At 30.2% G+C, this 19,117-nt stretch overlaps 1 protein-coding gene and 1 long non-coding RNA gene across 6 annotated transcripts in view; one reads left to right on the top strand and one right to left on the bottom strand.

Annotated features, from left to right (window-relative positions):
* Nplp1 (Neuropeptide-like precursor 1) overlaps window positions 1-19,117 on the top strand; it is a 348,625-nt gene that overhangs the window by 10,953 nt on the left and 318,555 nt on the right. The gene's annotated exons all lie outside the window — the stretch shown is intronic.
* LOC136796954 (uncharacterized) overlaps window positions 5,140-19,117 on the bottom strand; it is a 326,124-nt gene continuing 312,146 nt past the window's right edge. For both annotated transcript variants that reach the window (XR_010844743.1, XR_010844742.1), the window contains exon 3: window positions 5,140-5,185. This is a non-coding gene — a long non-coding RNA (uncharacterized lncRNA). The remainder of the gene's footprint in view (window positions 5,186-19,117) is intronic.

The raw sequence follows: 19,117 nt of genomic DNA, 5'->3' as shown, positions 1-19,117 counted from the left end.
AAAAAAAAAAAAAAAAATATTATTTTTATGGTATATACATTAATTTATAAACAATTAAAAACCTATTATTATTAAATAATAAGATTAATTTACAAACAACCAGTTTGATTTTAGTGCCAGTCCGCTGGTGTTACTCAAGGTATTATCTTCGGTCCTATCCTTTACACCGTTTATTCAGCTGACATCCCAACCAATCCTAACACTATCTTCACTACGTATGCCGATAACACATAGATAACACACGTGTGCTCACAGTTAAAAATAATTTTATCCCACACTCACCAGTCCCATATCACTTCGAAGAACCTTGAAGAAATAGGAGGATAAAATTAAATCACCTTTACTCTTCTTAAACCTACTACCCTACAGTATACTTTAATAATGTTGCTCTTACCCCGTTAGAACAGATCCGCTATCTTCGACTACAACTGGACAAACAACTAATTTGGAATCCTTACACAAGAATGAAAAGACAGGAAACTGCACGTCGATTTCGAAGATTACAGCACTTACTAGAAAAACTATCTAAACTTCCATTTCATGACAAAAGACTGATCTGCATGACAATAATAAGACTCGTATCTGGACATACGGAGTTGAGCTTTGGGGCTCCATTAAACCTTCGAATTCCTCTCGTATCCAATCCTTATAATATAAAATCTTGGGCAGCCCGTAGCTCAGTGGTTAAGACACAGTATTCCAATTTGTTGTCTATTGGCGGTGGCGGTTTGAATCCGGCCTGCGGCGTCGAATTTTTTTCATTGAGTGGCGGTCCCACAAAATGAAGAACTTTGACCCCAACCATGGTTAGGCAGTATAGGACTCCAATGGGAGTCTTGGCCGAAAAAAAAACAAAAAAAAATATCTATTTACTAAAATAAAATCTTTCGTAAAATCCTCAATGTTCCTTACTTTGGTACAAACAAAATCTTCTATGAAGACCTTAATGTTACCTATGTAACCGATCTAGCCCGAACCAGATATCAATCCTTCCATTATAAACTACTTAACCACTCAAACCTATTACTTTCTAAACTTGGTTCCTCTTTTATTCCGGACAATCCTTCGAAGCGTCTGAAAAGAAGATTACCTCGAGACCTTATTTGTAAAAAATGTTTTTAGAGTTCTACCAATGGGTATTTACTCTACATACTTGTACCATACCATTATGCTATTACTTCAAATGTAATTGATGTATTTTATGTATAGTTGTACATATCAATAACTAAATAAAAAAGAAAAGATTTTAGTGCATTGGCATAATTACATTTTTCTTATATACCAATTGGAACTATTTAGTTTCGTTATTATTATTATTATTATTTAGTCAATTTCGATGTCACTAGTGAATCATACGTGTAGATGTTTACGTTTTCCATCTGTTGAAAATCTGAAGATTTTCATCTGTTGAGTTAAATAACTTTAAATCTCATTAAATATTTAAAATTTTAATTCACTCTACTCTATCTGTACTGTATTAGATTTTCAGAGAATTATTTTTGTAAAATTATAATACTTTAAAGTTACCCTTTAACCAACATTTCTTGTTAAGAAGACAAGGTTTTATAATAGTAGATTCAGAGAAATGTAAAAAAAAAAATCTCATTTTCGAGAGTTGTTACCTGGAAAACTGCCGAATCGAGAGAGATTTTTCTTGAAATAAATGTTAGAAAAGTTCCCCGGAAAATTTAGGAGTGTTTCCACCCACTTTTCCATGGTAATCGTTCCATTCCTATTCACCCCCTTCGCTCAGTTCTTACATGTGCTTGAGTACACTTTGTCTACAATTTTATTGCTTTTAACCGAAGGTAAGTCCGAGAAAACGCAATCTCTGCTAAAGAAATTGGCAGTGACAAGTATTCTAATTCATTCATATTGACATCTTTAAAATAATTTTCTAGGAAGTTGTCTAAGATTCCAGGATATATTAATTTGAACATTGACGCAGAATATAGTTTTACATGCTCAGAATGATTACTTACTATTGTTCAATAAGGGTTTCAACTCGATTTGAATAATATTCTTGATTTTTGGTTAAGTATTTTTTTTTTTTTTTTTTTTTTTTTTTACAAATTTGTGATTAAATAATAATAAACGTAAATGGTACCCAACTATATACTTGCATTAGGATTATATTAAAATAATTATTTATTTCTAAGATATTATAAGAACCTTGAAATACCTATTTTCTCATTATTTTTTTTGTAACGTTTCGGACTGTTCGCCATTTTCTAGACCTATATATTTATTATGACTTATTTTTAATAGATCTAAAAAATATATTGGAAAAAATACATGTTATCTTCAATATTTTACTGTACTTATATGATCTATATGTGTTTAAATTTATTTCAAATTAAAAATTAAAAAATTAAATTAATAAGTAACAACAATGGCGTTTTAATACTCTTATTAGTAATAAATTGAGACGAGGATTATAATTATATATTATAATAACAAACGAAGTGATAATTTAAAAAAATTCATAATGTTTCATGTTATAAATTCAAAGTATTATGATTAAACGTAAAATATTGTATATTACGACAAATGAGACGCAATTTGTATGAGCTAACAATTTTCATCTAATTTATGCCAAAAACAAAATGGAATTAATTATAAAGGTCGTGAAGATCGACAACAGCCCGAAATGTTGACATAAAAGAAGAGATGAGAATATTTTGGTCAAACTATACCATTGAAATAAATCGTACAATTAAGTAATTTTTACACCCTTAAAAATAAAAATTAACTTTTTAAAAAAAATAATAACTAAATATACCTGAAAAAAAAATCTTATTACAGTAGGAGTACTTCAAGGTCCAGTATTCAATTCAATACTCTGCATATCATAACCATACTGTTTTTAATCCTGACACATGCAGATGACAATGAACCTCTACAATCTACCTCAACAATGAAGTCGGATCCAACATACGCGGTATCCTGTCCCCCTTATGTAAACCCGGTGATGACCTTACAAGGCTGAAGAGAAGCTGGATGAGAGACCTTATCGTCTAACAATTAAATTTGACATCATACCTCAAAGAGGTACACCATATACTTCTCCCCTTTATACTTCTTATGCCATTTCTATAAGTAGTAATACATTCAATTCACTTGTAATTTCAATATCATGTAAGGTGTAAATAAAGATATAAATTTAAAAAAAAATTTAAATATGAAATTTTATAATGAATTACAAACATAGAAAATACATTACTTTTTATAAAGTCTAATAATTAGTTTATTTACGGCTAATTGATACCTAATAGTGGCTAATGCGATAATTATAGAAATAGTTGAGTTTTATTTTAAAAAATGTACCAAGGAATAGAGAATCATGAAAAAAATAATAATAGGTAATTAGGAAAGCTGGCACTATAGCTGCAAACGACATAGCCTGACACTATCGTTTTTTTCCTCTCTCTCATCCGGCACAAATTGGTGAGCGACACCTGTTGGTCAAAGCATCCACCAGCTACCTCCACAACCTGGCATTAGCAATTCTCTCAACCTCTTGCAGTTATAATCAGACCGCTCAATGATGGTATGAGGGAGAAATTCTTCTAAAAATGATTGCTGCTCGTTTCTTAAAAATTCTATAATCATGAAAAGGCCTTAAGAAATATCATCTTGGGATAAATTTTTGTATCTCTTTATATTTCAAGGAACACAAGTTTGTACAGTATTTTAAAAAATACCATCTATAAGATCAATTATATAAGAATATTCCCAAGTTATATTAATATATACAACTGTAAATCAATATATTATAATAAAAAATATTTTTCCCATTAAAATCACGTTGTGTTATAGTATATCAAATAGCTACATCGTATTCGTACCTATTAAATAGAAGGCATGAAACAATATTACATTTCTGTAACTATACAGATCAATTTAAACAAATATTTCCTCCGGATAAAAGTATTTTTTTATAGTTTATTTACAAGAGTGATATTCCAATTACAATAGGTCCAAAAGATAGTCTATAGATCCAATCCATATTCAATATCCAAAAGATAGATATCTATATATGCTCTGTGCAAAGTAAGAGCAGTTAAATAAAAATGTGTAATAATGGAAATTAGTAAGAAATGGAAAGAGTGAAATTTACAACTCACGTAAAGATATAATGATCTTAAATCACTTTTTCAGAATCACGCTCAAACGCCAGAATTTTCCCAATTAAGAGTACCTATTCTATGTGACTTGGTAGGACCAAGGAAGCCATGACCCACAGAGTTGACTCACGGCTACAGTGTAACAGAAAATATTTATCTGTTACCACCGTATTCGCACCCAGGTCTAGGAGTTGGTAGCATTGTGCCTTACCACTATGCTATCGCGCTGCCCAAACAGAGCAGTATGGATGACAAAATAAAAACATTCTGGCGCATTGCAACTACTTCCACTTTTTTTTAATAAAGGTACCAAAACTATTTATGGTTAACCAACGTTTCGCTTCACTTTGTAGGGATTCGTACCTGATTGAGTGATGTTATCTTTTTTCCCCAATCAGACAGCCCTGACGAAGTCCTGCTTCATACGATCAACTATCTTCTTCCAATAACTTCTTTTTTAAGTTGAATTAGTGAAAAGTATGAAAAACTTCTCCATTCATTTTCAAATACAGATAAGTAGAAGTAAAAATTGACGATTGTCGTAACAGCTACACAAACACAAAAACAATTATACATAAATTCAGTTAATTTACGCGATTTTTGCCATTCTCTATTACTTACCCTTGTTATGCCCAAGGATTGTTACACCAAATTGTTGGAATTGTTTTTTGACCTGAATTTTTCAGATTTTTTTTTTAGATTATTCCATATTCACTTATCAGATTGTTTTAAGTTTGCATTAATCGATTTTTATTACAATTAACAAGGAGAGATTATTAAATATCACAAATGAACACAATTGAAGGTAATTAGAGGAAGGTATTTTAGAAAAAGGCCCCGATGTAACAACTCTTAAATAAATAATTTCTTTTCCATACGATTTTTCGTGTTTGTGCAAGGCTAACCACATTCATATGGAAAATCTTGCCAGACTTGGTTATTCGGACTCGTAGGAACTTAAATAAAGTAAAAAGTAAATTGTTGTACATAAAATAAGTTAATCGGTACTTACCTAATAAAAATACAACGGTGCAGTTGGTTGCTGCTGTCCGAAGAGCCTGAAAAAAAATTTATTTAAATAGGTATTTATTAATAGGAAATAAATAATAATACAATAAAGTAGGATGGTAATAATGTCCGGTTGATTCGGCATTAATGAAACTTTACATTATTTTTAATTTTTGTTCTTACATTACGGCCGAACAAAAAAAAATTAATACAAATAAATTTATTTTTAAAAAATACTTAAAATAATAGGATATCCTGATTTAAATAATTAAATTTCATTAAAAATGAAATGTTTATTGTACAATTTAATTTTACAATAAGAGTTTATACCTTCTTGTATTAAGGGTAATATACAATTTATTCAAATGAATTAAAGATTTTACTTCACTATAAGGCAATCTTAATTTATGTTTTGGCAATTCTTGATTCTCCACCTCACAGTATTCATACAAACTTCCATTACAGCAATGTATCTTACAAAATATGAAGAGTATCAGCAAGTTCTGTCCGTTGTTAGAATAGAACAAAGTAATAAATTTTTCATGACTCGATAAAATTTATGGAATAATATAATTATCAGAATTATTTATGAAATCTTGTCAGCCTGATAGCAATTAGTATATTCTAATTTTTTTTAAATGCTTTATAAGGGTACGGTATCTCATCTCAAAAAAGAAAAACTTACTATAGTCATTTCAACTACGGTAACACAAAAGTATATTAACCAGTAACTTTTTGCGTGCACTACTTCATTTCTCTCATGATTGATGTCAGCTACTCATTTTTTGTTTAGTTGAGTGGATCCAGGAAGTATCCACCAAAAGATGGTTTCCTTATTTTTTTTAATATTATTTCAAAGCAGACTTGTGTCCAGTTCGATTTAATTTAGCCAGCCGAAATTTGAACCTGATCTAGTATGTTTTAAAACCTAAAGCTTAGTTCGTTCCCAACCCAACACTTTCCTATTCCTCGGGAATCAAGATATTGTCTGCGGAGATATGTGGAAGGTTACCAGCTAAAAATAAAATATGTAGGTTTTTCTGGAAATAGTCATGCTCGCGAGTTAAACTAAACAGTTAATTATAACTGGATTCCTGATAATTTACCAAATCAATACAGCTTTGATTTAATAGTGACACATGTAACAGCAAATTTATTTTTTCTGTGAGAGTCTTTAGAGGGACCGCAGTATAGGAAAATACTCCTGTGTTCAATACTATCTTTAGAATACGACAATTTACAAATAAAACCATATTTTTTATATGATCTTATCAATTTCTTGAGACTGGTATATATTTTTAAAATACGTATCTGAGACTTACTTGGAATCCACACACAAGACTGAAACGACAAGAAACTGCTCGTAGATTCCGATTGCTACAACACTTACTTGACAAACGCTCTAAACTTCCCACTCATTACAAAAATTAGTATACACTAGAATAATCAGACCAAATTGGACATATGGAATTGAGCTCTGGGGCTCCACCAAGCCATCAAATTCTTCCCGGATCCAATCGTTACAATCCAAAATCCTACGTAAAATCCTTGATGCTCCTTATTACGTTACAAATAAACTCATTCATAAAGACCTTAACATCCCATTCGTTGCAGATTTTACCCAAAACAGATATGCGTCTTTTTATTCCAAACTCCTTAACCATCCTAACCCATTAATTCTTAATCTTTCATCCTTAACAATCCCTGATAATCCTCCGAGGCGCTGAAAAGAAGATGGCCACGGGACCTTCTAGTTTAAATTAATGTTTGAGGTACCACCAATGGGTGGTTCCTTCCCAAGATTTTCAAGTGTATTATTTTATTTTTATTGTATTATTTTGTACAGTTGTAAATTACAATAAATAAATAATTAAAAAAAAAATTTAAAAAAATGCGTATCTATGTAAAGTATGTACACTCTTTATTACATCATCAACAGTCCAACGTTTCGGCCACTTCGGCCATCCTCAAGGCCAATCTTAAATATAAATTTACACCTCACATCCAATTCTTTAAAATACTATAATATATTCAAAATATTATAATTGTTTCACAATTTCATTAATTTTTAAACTTTTAATTTTAGATCAACTTAACACTATCAACTATCATATAAATAAACTATTTTTAACATGAAGGTTAAACAATAATTAATAAAATCGTACAATTTTAAATTAAAATGAGCCTTGGAAGCATACAGAAAGTTAGAAATCGAAAATTTCTTCATGCTAATAAAAGTATTTTTTCCTTCCATTACGAATCAGAAATTATTTTATATTATTATATCATCATTATGTTATGAAAATTAATTAAAATAATTAATCCGAAAACATTATTTATTTTGAAAAAAAACATAAATTTAATTAAAACCTAAACCCCTTTGTTGGCCCTCCTGAATAGACGGGGCCCTTCCAACCCCCTCCTTTTGCCAACCCCTTCCGTCTCCTTTGACCGTAGTGAGATCTTATTGACTTGACTTCTCTATGCAGCCCATGCAGGAGCAATCTGTTTGACCTTGCTATTCAAACTGCTCCCACTTACCAATTCCCAACACGGACCTCATTTGGAAAGTTACCGACCTTAGTTCGTTATTCCATTCATTATTCCATCCGCGGCTGGGAAGGCTCAAAACAAACTGGAAATTGAAAATAGCAAAGGGTCTCCTAATTTTAGTGAAATTAGTTAACAGGTTTTCCTCCAGACTAATAAGAATTATGGAGAAGAAGCTGGTAAAATGAAAGTTATTTTAGCGAACATAAGTAAAATGAAGTTCATTATTAAGTTTTTTTAGTAAAGCTGGATCATATTTTTTTATTAAGTAGAACAGGCAAAATTAGGTAGTAAACTTGAAGGGTAATATGACATCCTAGTTTCAAAGAAAAGAAAAACATTTTTTTTTCCTAAAAAACGAAATTCAATTATAAAACACAAAGAAGAGTCAATTTTACACAATTATTCTTTTGCATTATACAAGTTTATAATTAAATTAAATCTTTATTGCTACAACCTATTAAGGATCAGAGTTGCAGTACTTTGTACGGAAGTACTGCACAAGACAAAAGTTGAGCAGGGAGCTGATTTGTTCAAAATCACGCTCGGCCATCAGATTTTTACTCAATTAAGGCTACCCACTTAATGAGGTTAATTGAACCCACAGGACTGAGTCACGGCAACAATGAAATAGAAAATGATTATCTGCCACACCCAGATTCGAACTCGGGTCCCGGGAATTAGTAGCTTACAAGTTTACAATTTAAAAAAAAATTGCATGCGTTGTACAATTCTTTTATTTTTGTAATCCTTTTTCTGACCATTTCTAACTAACGGGGTGCTATTCTTAAGGTTCACCCTATTCTAACCTGAGAAGAAACGAGTTTTTCTTCTGTGGGGCCGCCAGTAAGTTAAAGTCGACCCGCCCAAACCGGAATCCAACCAGAGCTGCAGCAGTTATACTCCCAAGGTGACGCCATAACATACTCACCCTGAACAGCCATTTATTTTAACATCATGGTTTCAATATTGAAAAAACGTATGTGAATGAAACTAAAAGGTTCTGTTTTATGGAATACTCAGGTAATTGTAGAATACCCCTTGAATGAAGTGTTCCATATAACCATCATCACTATTTTGGAAAAATATTGAAACAGTAACGGAACTGGTACACAATAATGACGCACCACAAAATCCTATTCACACATGTGTCACAAATAGTTTAGAAGAACTGAAAATGAAGTTTGGAAGTTTCCTGACTCAATGCATGTAAACAACTAAAACTTGTTAGGGTCATAACTCTCTAGCAGAAAAATGGTTCCATTTCTTATCCCATGAGAGTAGCACATTTGAAGCAAACTATCGAAAGATTACATATTATCACCTTCTTCTCTATTATTTAAAGAGCAATAATTAACTTTTTTTTTTTACTTTGGACGTTAAAACAAAGTCAAAACAATAAAAATGAAAAGCGAAAAAAAGGGAAGGAAAAAAAAAAAGCAATCACTAAATTGTCTCAGAGATTAAAAAGAAGAGAGATTAAGAGTAAGGAATGAAGGTCAGTACTCAGCAGAACCTCTTCCACCGGGGCTTGATTAATTTTCAAGGGGTGATTACAGATCCCTTATCCAGCACCTTTTCGTGAACAAGACCTGCAGCTTTTTATAGCTAACTTTGTAGCAGTGAGTTAATAAATGAGAATGTTTTAGTGTGAGGATTCATGAAGGAGTGCAATGTTACTGATTTTTTTTTATAATTTAATTATTTTAGTAAAATGAGATATTGCATGACAAGGACAATAGTACAAATCTCAACTTGATTGCTGAAAGTGGAAAACCTGTTACTCAGAGGAAAATCGAAACAAAATGAAAGAATAACTAGAAATTTTAAAAACTAACAGCGTTTTCGAAAGTCTAAGAAATAATTCGTTTAGATTAATGTATATGATTTCAGCTCTGAAGCTTCACAAATAAAATTGTGTTTATTTAATGAGGAATACAAATTAACATAGGGATGTAGATTTGGAGGGCTTGGTAACAAACAAATCCCTAAAACTTGATATGCAATGAACCGACTGCTAAACGTTCGAGTGGTAGACCGGAATGTAGCTAACAGGATTTAATTGAGAACGGTTAATTGTGAATTTGGGATTGAACGGCGTACAATGTTTCCGAGAATAAAACCAAAAATTGAATTTAATTTTTTTATTAGAAGTATGATAGCTTAGAATGAATCTAGAATTCTCTTAGTGAGAAGTATGTTATTGGCTACTAACAAATAACATATACTATTAACAATAAAATGTGGCGTGATGATTGACATTCCAATAGTATATGAATGTAGAATAAATGTATTTAAAAATCCATTATTGATTTCGTTACATATTATATTCAGATTCATACTAGGTTTTTTTTAATAAAGATAAAACGGTGTACTTTTGACATGTTTATAAGTACTCAACGTAAAAAAAGTATCATAAATGTTCCTAATTTATTTATTTTTTCCAAAATTCGGCGTCAAGTGTTGCATTCATTTATTAACGATGGGGAAATCAAAATTATCATTAAAACCATGGCATAATACGCTTAGCTTTCCTCTACTTTTTAATCCTATGCGTAAGTCCGTTAGAATCATTTTGGTTTTCACAAATTGGATTGTTAATAGAGATCTTATAAACGTTGTTAACGCATTATAGCCACATAAATCTCGCCTTGCGTTGATTTAATTATATCGAGAGTTCTACTAAAGACTTCTAGTGTATTTTCATTATAAAGTTTAAAAATTGACAAATCCTCACTTTAAATAAATAAAAGAAGAGAAACGAGTGCTTTATATACAATTTAGTGATTCAATCTGGCCAAGAACCTTTTTGTCATTCGTTATCAACAATACCACGAATTCACGGACAACTGGATTTCTATCTGCACTTCAAAACAATGGGATCCAAAGATATCAACATTTCTAAAGTGAACGAGTGAATAATAATTCGAGAGCTTCCAGAGAGGTTGGTTTATCCAGCAAATATTTTACCTGAACAATGAGACTGAGGCATAGAGGAAATGAATGCACCTATTGTGGTCCAACTTGCTTTGTCTTGTGTCCAATAGCGAATGGCCAGCGTTTCGACTGCAGATATTATCAACAATCGATGCAAAAATTATTATCTAGTCATTTTTGGATAATTAAAGTTAATCGTAAAGAATCGAGAATTTTGCTAATTATATTCTTCACATCTATAAATATCATTCCTCTATATCTTTGGTAAAAGAACTTAAAAAAATAATTAAACATAATGATTTAAAAAAAAAAAAATTACCCAGAAAACAATCTTCAAATTTAGTTGTTAAAAAATGTACAAACTATTGTAATAAATATAATTTTTATTCACCATTTATAGGATTGTGTCAAATCCAACTAATTTGAAACAATAACGCAATATTTTAAATCAATGATAAATATAGTTTGTTTTCATTAACTCGTTACTTACTTATTTAAATTCTCTAAGAATTAAAAAAAATTACCATTTTTTAAAACTTTTTTTTTCACTCATACAGAAAACAAAAATTCGGCTATACGTTCAACTGAATCATTTCCGTCCTCTAATTAAATTTTAATGTCAATCATAGTTAAAAATTACAGAATAATTCACTAATTACAGAAACAAATTTATGTTGCTTATATGACTATAGTTCTCTATTCAATTTAAATGTAACTTGGCGCATTAATTTTATTTTAATGAAGATAGTGGAAACCACCAGTAGTGGATCTTATATTGAAAGATACTTCCCGGCTTCACTTAGTCATAAACGAATAAGTAAGTCCCTAAAATTAATCATAGAATATATAAAGTGGCAGATCACATCTCTAACCACACTTGTTACCCAAACACAGTAAACGGCAAACATCAGACCTAAAGATCCAATTCCTTCATACTAATCAGAACCGTCAGCGTTAAGTACGCCATAATTAAGTTTTGATTAATATTATTTATTTTAGTAAATAATATATTCAAATATAATTCACATATGAGTCCACATCGGTCCAGATTAGGTTTCTTAATTAATGTTTAATAATGTTCATGTTGGTAAAGGTTTTTATTCATACGTGTATTTCTTGCCGAATATGCTAGGAACACAAAATACGAAATTCTTGTTGTTTTTTTTTTAATTTTCTCTTTGAATTCGGTTAGCTCTTCCAGGTTTTGAAAATAACTGTGTTTTGTAAATTTACTTTTTTATTTTTCTAAAAGATTTTTTATTTATTATATAGATAATAGCTTTACATAATCATTAGTAAATTATTTGAAAGCAAAGTTCGTTTTTTTTCTAGGCTCACAGGCTTAGCAATTACAATATACTTTGCAGTTGCACTGTATGTTTAATAATTACAACATAGTTTTAACAATTATAATAGTAAACCATGTACACTTGGATTTCTATAAACATTATAGCCAATATCAGCTATTGCGTTTCAAAAGCTACCTTTTCAATTCTAAACATGATGACATTTTAATTCGTACGCTTTGCTTTGGAAGTTTTTATAATAAATACCTTTAGTAGAATTACTTTCACTTGTAGAACGTATCGAAATCTCTCTACAAAAAATTTGTACATTATTGGTTTTTCTTTTTAGAAAAAGTTCTGATTTTCTTTTTATATGCATTATTTAACTTTCATAGCACAATGAGAATTCTCTTTCTATTTCATTAGGCTAAAGAACAACTTTTCTTCAAAAGGAATATTTTCAAAAGCAGCAGAAACACAATTTTTGACATTTATAACTAATATATTTTAGTCAACAGGACACACTAATATCCTAGAATCTTTCCATAGAACAATAGGCCGCACATCGGCTGTTTGCAGACCCAAATCTTAGCACATTGTAATGCACTGCCAAACTGCATACTGCTTCATAAGTTCTTGTAGAAATGATCTATAAATTTAATAATAATTAATGCCGAATTCGAGAATTTTATTTGTTAATTAACTCAAACGTACTCTTCCAAAGAGCAAGAAACACTTAAATGTCATGCAAATGATTCCTGAATGCCCTAAAATTAAAATATATACTTAATTTGTACATCCAGTAAACCATTTTCTAGAATTTGAGAATGGGGACAAGAAGAAACGTTATTATCTAATACTTAAAGCATACCAAATATTCATTCGTGATAGCTGTGCACACGTTACTCAAATAATTAAAAAAAATATTTTCATTATAATCATGTTCTTAAATAATATCATGACTTGACTCCATCAAGTATAGCTAATTTAATATAACTGGAGGAAAAATGAACAATAATACATTTTACCTGATTTAGCAATGGTATCTACCATGAGAATATTTTATTTTAAAATAAAATTCTATGAGAGAAACATCTTTGAATGCGCTTGGTTTTTATCTCGTTTTTAACGAATAAATTAAAAAGTACGGAGGTAGTTTATCAAATTCTGGGAAAATTAAAACCAAAACAAGCCCAGCTTACTTCATAAGGCAAGATGTTATTATTACTTTTTTTTCTCTCTCGTGATCTCATTTTTCTCTCTCCGGGCCAGGATACCTGCCTCATATTTTCTTGCCGGCTCATTTTCCCCTTGTTCTAATTCCGTAATTCGGTAGGAGTATTGCCCTAGGAACTTCCTGAAAGATTCTTACACCGGCCCTTTGTCTCAGGCTGAAACCGGTCTAAATGTGCCGAGGGGAACTTCTCTTGAAAACTTAATTGGATAGAGCCCCTTATACAAAGAGAAACAGTATCAATTGTTTAACTGAGAAACTTCTCTTCATGAACACCTTGTATGACAAATTCCTGTTTTGTTTTTCATTCTTCCTGGTGCTAAAAATACTTAATTTTTTCAAACATTTTGAAGATATTCGTTATCAATGTGGTTTAATTATTTCTAAACCCAAATTATGCCCTCCTAATAGCAAAACTAGCCAAAAAATCATAATTGTAGATGTTTATTCACGGCCATCAAACTAACACCTTCATAATCAGATTCGATAAATGCCCTCTACTTCTTTATACAATTTTTAATTATACTGTTAATAATATTACTGAAAATTATTATTTTTTTCCGGGAACACTACAATGATGTATGTCAGTATGTCAAACACCGTCTTACTTGTAAGCATGCACGCTAATGGTTTTGCAGAAAAGAAAGGCATAGATTCTCAACGCCTAATATTATTTCATTATCAAATGTTTTGTAAATGTTACGTATGACGAATTAAATTGAAAAAATTCAAATAGTAAATCTTTTTTTTAAGTTAAGGTATATTTATTTAATTAAAAGTAACAATATTTCACCATAATTTTAATTTACAATAAAGATTTTCGGCATCCATGCGGTCATAAAGTTCAATATAATAATTTAGAACAAGGGCGTACCAAGGATCAAAACTAGGGAGGACAAGGTAAGGTCGTTCACATTGCAGTACGGAAAAGGCGAATGAAACCAGAATTAAAAAAAAAAATATATATAACACTGCTTTATTAATTATTACAAGAATTTAAAAAAAAAATTTAATGATTTAATTTTTTTTTTCACTAATGTAGGCAGCTGTCCCCCTCTATTTTGCCCTATTATTTTACCCTCACTGAGTATGCCCATGATTCAGAATATAATTCCATGACATCATAATATGAAAAAATTAATTTACAATTGATTATGTGTAAAAGGTTAAACAATCACTTTATTATTATTATAAACTAAACTACATTCTTCTATATAGAACAACATTTCGAACGCCAAGCTAGAAATGTTCTAATACCGAGTTGTTATTTTACCAACAGTGCAGAAACGTAGCTCACATTATAATACATACACTTACTATACACTGTATACTGTGTTCATTTTAATCTGCATCTAAACTTCATTTGAAAGTTATTTTATTTATCATTTCTAATAATCCCGGTAAAGAAAATAACTCTACTCAACAGTACCATCTTTGGAAAACGTTTGAATGAAAACTTTGTTGAACATTAGAAGTGCCATTATTAAAGCAAAACAGTTATAGGATTAAATTACACCGAAATATTCATGACATAAAATATAATGAAAACTAGAATTATTTAGTTATGGAAAATAATTCTAGTTCAAGTGAAGTAGCTCTTTCACTTAATTTTTTTTTTAATAACCAACTCATAATTCAGTGGTCAAATGACAAAATGTTAAAAGTTACTTTTACTTCTATTTAAAAATATAAACTTAAAAAAAAAAAATCCAACTAGCATTTTATATCATTAGTGTTTATGTATCTATTAAAATTAGATTTGTGGTGACACTATTATATAATTATATAACAACATAATTGATGTATAATACTGTACATTTTTGTACCCGCTGACATATTATAAACTGATACATGAAAATAGCTCTAAATATTTTAATAATTTAATTGTTTTAATCAAAATAAAGATTCTAAATTTTAAAAAAAATGAATATAAAATAAGAATAATAATTATTTAATGACTATTAAAAATCCAGTTCTGACTGGTTCCTCAATAAAGCAACTAAGGGGCTGAAGTGTCAAAGCGAAATTGAAAGCAAGACCTTTCTACCGTGATAATTACGGAACAGTAATTAGGCGTTCCAGCTTTGTCCAGAACCAAAGCTCCAGGATTTCATGGAGAGAGAACATACTTGATTCCCAGTCATTATATTGTCATTAACTGTGTTCTTCAGACAAGAAAACACCAGTACTTTTTACTTATTTTTTTTTTTTATGAAGAATTCTACTTTGAAATAAAGAAAACTTAATTCTGAAATATCTATTTATGTGGGTGAGTTTATAATAGGTTTGCTTACATTTAATATTTGATTCCGAATATTTTGGCTCTTTACCATCGAGATTCTTAAGTTTCTATAGTTGTTTATTAAGTATTACTACTAAAAAAAGTGGCGAATTCAACTTAACTGATTAGGCTTTGCCTCCAATGTTTGAAATATGTTTAGTCACATAGCACTATGTCAAAAATATATTCCTGAATTTTAAACCAGCTTCTAGATAACTTTTGTTTGTTATTATTTACTTATCAATTATTATAAATTACAAGAGAAAAATGGTCAAGCATTTTTCCAACAGTCGAATTTACTAAGGAGGCTTTGAAATCTTGACAAAAATCCATCAAATGACATCCCTAAGAGTTTTGTTTGTCCTTTTTAAATAATTAAAGATTTTTTGACCGACAGTGAGTCTGTGCTCAAAAATCTAAACAATGTTTAAGTGATAATTATTACCTTTTTATAAATTTTAATAAAATATTTTTTGAATCACTGCTTTGCTTGAATAGTAGCACAAACAACAAAACAATATTTTATTTTGTATTTGAGATATTATATTGTACTCTAGACTGTAGTTACTTTTTAATAAACCTACTAGTTTTGGGACAGACCACAAAGAAATCATTATAGAAAAAGAAACCCCTGGCAGATAATATCTTTAGTATAGATCCACTAGGAAAAAAAAAATGGTTTGTTAGATGTGTCATTATTCAAACAAATCAACTATATTCGCTTTGGATTTTATAATAATTGGAAACGAAATTAATAATAAATTTAAATAAACTTTTCTCTAAATAAATAAATAATTTTAGTTGTGTAATAATAAAATTTAAGATGTGTAAATAATAAAAGTTTGTTTTCGAAAAAATAATATGCACTTTCAGCATTATTTAAGAAAATGACAGACAATTACTATAATTTTGGTATAATGGATAGTGTATGAAAAATTGTAGTTTGGAATGTAATTGTCGTGTATAAAGCTTATTTTGGTCCTAAAAGTGAGCAAATTAAAAAAAAAAAACACTAGTGATCCTCACAGGCATCTACTTTTGATTTTATTTTGTAATTATTTTTAAAAAAGGTGCTCATGTCATTTAAAATCCAAAATTTCGCTCTAGTCTCTACAGAAGTAAAATTTATAAGTAACAAATGAAGGTTTTGGTTATTATTTTATATATACAATCAAAATATAATTGTTAAAAGAAAAACAACATTATTTATTGTTGATCTCAGTAATGATTCTGATATATAACAAGAAATTTCCTCTCTCCACCCAGTCCAAAAATTCCCTGACTTTTCCCATTTCAAAAATTTTCTTACCTTTCCGATTTTGAAAATTACCTAATTTTTTTTTGGATTATCCAGGTTCAATAGCCTTGATACTGATAAGCCAATTTTTTTGCAGACTGAGATGCTCTTTATATTTTAGTTCTTCTACAATTATTTCATAATTTTTTGCTGTATCGCCAAGCAATTAATTAATGGGAAATCATAAAATTAGTCAGTAGCCCCAGTTGCAGCGGGCACGGAATAATTAAACCAGAGCTCCGACTTGGATGATAACTACCAGCAATTAATTAGCCATTTCTTTCCCCTATCTGCCTCCCTCCTTCCCAGTAGTTAGGAACGAATTAGAGCAAAGTCTGCCTCAGACCGTAGGGGCTTTGGTCTTGGTGTAAATAACTGGCTACTGAAGGCGAAGTCTCTTCTCGGTTTATACCTCAGGGTGGCTCTTAATGCTGGGTCTTTTACATAATGCTGCCACTGGAACAAGTCGACCTGACTGGAGCAGCTCTCTTATTTCATAAAAAAAAAAAAAAATTCGGTTAAGAATCTTTCTCTAGATCCACAACAAAAACAAAAAGATAGCTTTGCTAAGTTCAACTAATTACTATAAGTCAAAGCACTTTGAACATCGAGTTTTCTTAAAACGGCTTTTTTCTATTTTTATTCGTTTCAATGGCCAAAATGCGTCTTGTTTTGATTAATGTAACTATGATGAGATTAGATTAATTTTTATTAATATATTCTTGTTTGAGAGTGGTTTAGTTTATTTAAAAACAAATTTGATCCTTTTTTCTCAACTTTATTCTTTTCAAAACCTTCCAACGTTTCGACCCTCAGGTAATTTTCAAGGATACCTTTATTTTGTTGTCATTTTCTCTTTTAAAATTCTTAAAAATGCCGGCTAATTGCCTTTGTCCCATCTATAACTTTTTCTATATAATTCTTTCTTAAATTTATAACTTTTATTAACCACTTCTCTTCTTTCTTTCATTTACATTTGCAAACCTTAAAACAGAACCTTCAACAGGTATGACCAGATTAATATTCGATAGAGAAACCTATCTGGACATACAAAGTTGAGCTCTCCACTAAACCATCGAATCCTCCTCTATCCAATCCTTACAATTCTAAATCTTCGTAAAATCCTCATTGATTTTTACTTTATCACAATTAAAAACCTTCCATAAAGACCTTAATGATTTATACGTATAGAACATATGGCTACGTAGCCAACCTAGCCCGGACGTTTTTATATATATTTTTTTAATGACTCCTTTTCTTATATACGGCGAGAGGGAAGGAGACGCCATCTACAGGTCACCAACCTAATCTAACCCTGGTGGTCGGACACGAATCGACGTTACCACAATTCTCAGGTTGCAATGACCTGCGCCTCAACCACCTGAGCTATGGACAGTCTAACCTAGCCTCAACCAGATATCGATCCTTTCAAACAAAATCTCTCAACTAACCAGAACTTATAGTTTCTAATCTTGCTCTCTTTCTCTTCTGACATTCCTCAAAGGTGCCATAAAAGAAAATAGCCTCAAGAATTTATGATATAGAAGTTGTATTCTATTGCTACGAATGGTTATTTTCTCTGTAAGTCGGAGTCAAACCATTTTAATAGAACTGATATCACATTTAACAGATGTATTTTCATGTAATATAGTTGTAAGTTTCAATAAATTGAAGAAAAAAAAAGATTTACTGATGCAGTCAGCATTAGTGACATTTTCTGGTCCATGTTTGGTCAGCTAAAGATACTATTCAACACAGTCACCACAGATGTTTCTAAGAAATAGTCTCATATACTGAATTTATCAAATCCTAATTCTCAACTAAAGAAAAAATAGACGTCTTTAGTTCATGACATAATTCATGAAGATATTTTTACAGATACATTAAATGAAAAGAAAAAAAAGCTTATATCCTACGAAATGAATATATACATGTCAAAAAAGGGACAAGTATAAAATTACTCTCATGACACAAAATATTACATATATATAATTATTTGCAACGATACCAGATCGTTAACGTAAAATAAATAATAACATTAATAATAATCGGCAATACTGCTTGCTCATTTTTTATGACTTAAAATCTTAGCGGGTGAAAGTAGGGTCAATCTCCAATCGAAAAATCGACAACCAACAAGATTCATGATATCGATCTACGAGTGCACATCAACTACTTATGTCTGTCTCACAAATTTTTTGATAAACAGATTCAAATAGGCATTTTGCAAAGGTTTGGCGCTGAGTAAAAAAGTGGAAATTTTTCCTTTTTTGAACTCCTATCCAACTTTAATCATAGGAATCCCACAAAAAAAAAAATCTCCCAAACTAGTAACGTAGATTATAAACAAGTCGCAAAGGTAGCAATAAAAGTTTAAAATAATATTAAATATAATTT

The sequence above is a fragment of the Halyomorpha halys genome, unplaced genomic scaffold (assembly GCF_000696795.3).
Source record: "Halyomorpha halys isolate HHAL.00 unplaced genomic scaffold, Hhal_1.1 Scaffold303.1, whole genome shotgun sequence".
Lineage (NCBI taxonomy): Eukaryota > Metazoa > Arthropoda > Insecta > Hemiptera > Pentatomidae > Halyomorpha > Halyomorpha halys.
Note: the sequence above shows the minus strand (reverse complement) of the source record. Positions and strands in the feature narration are given on the sequence as shown.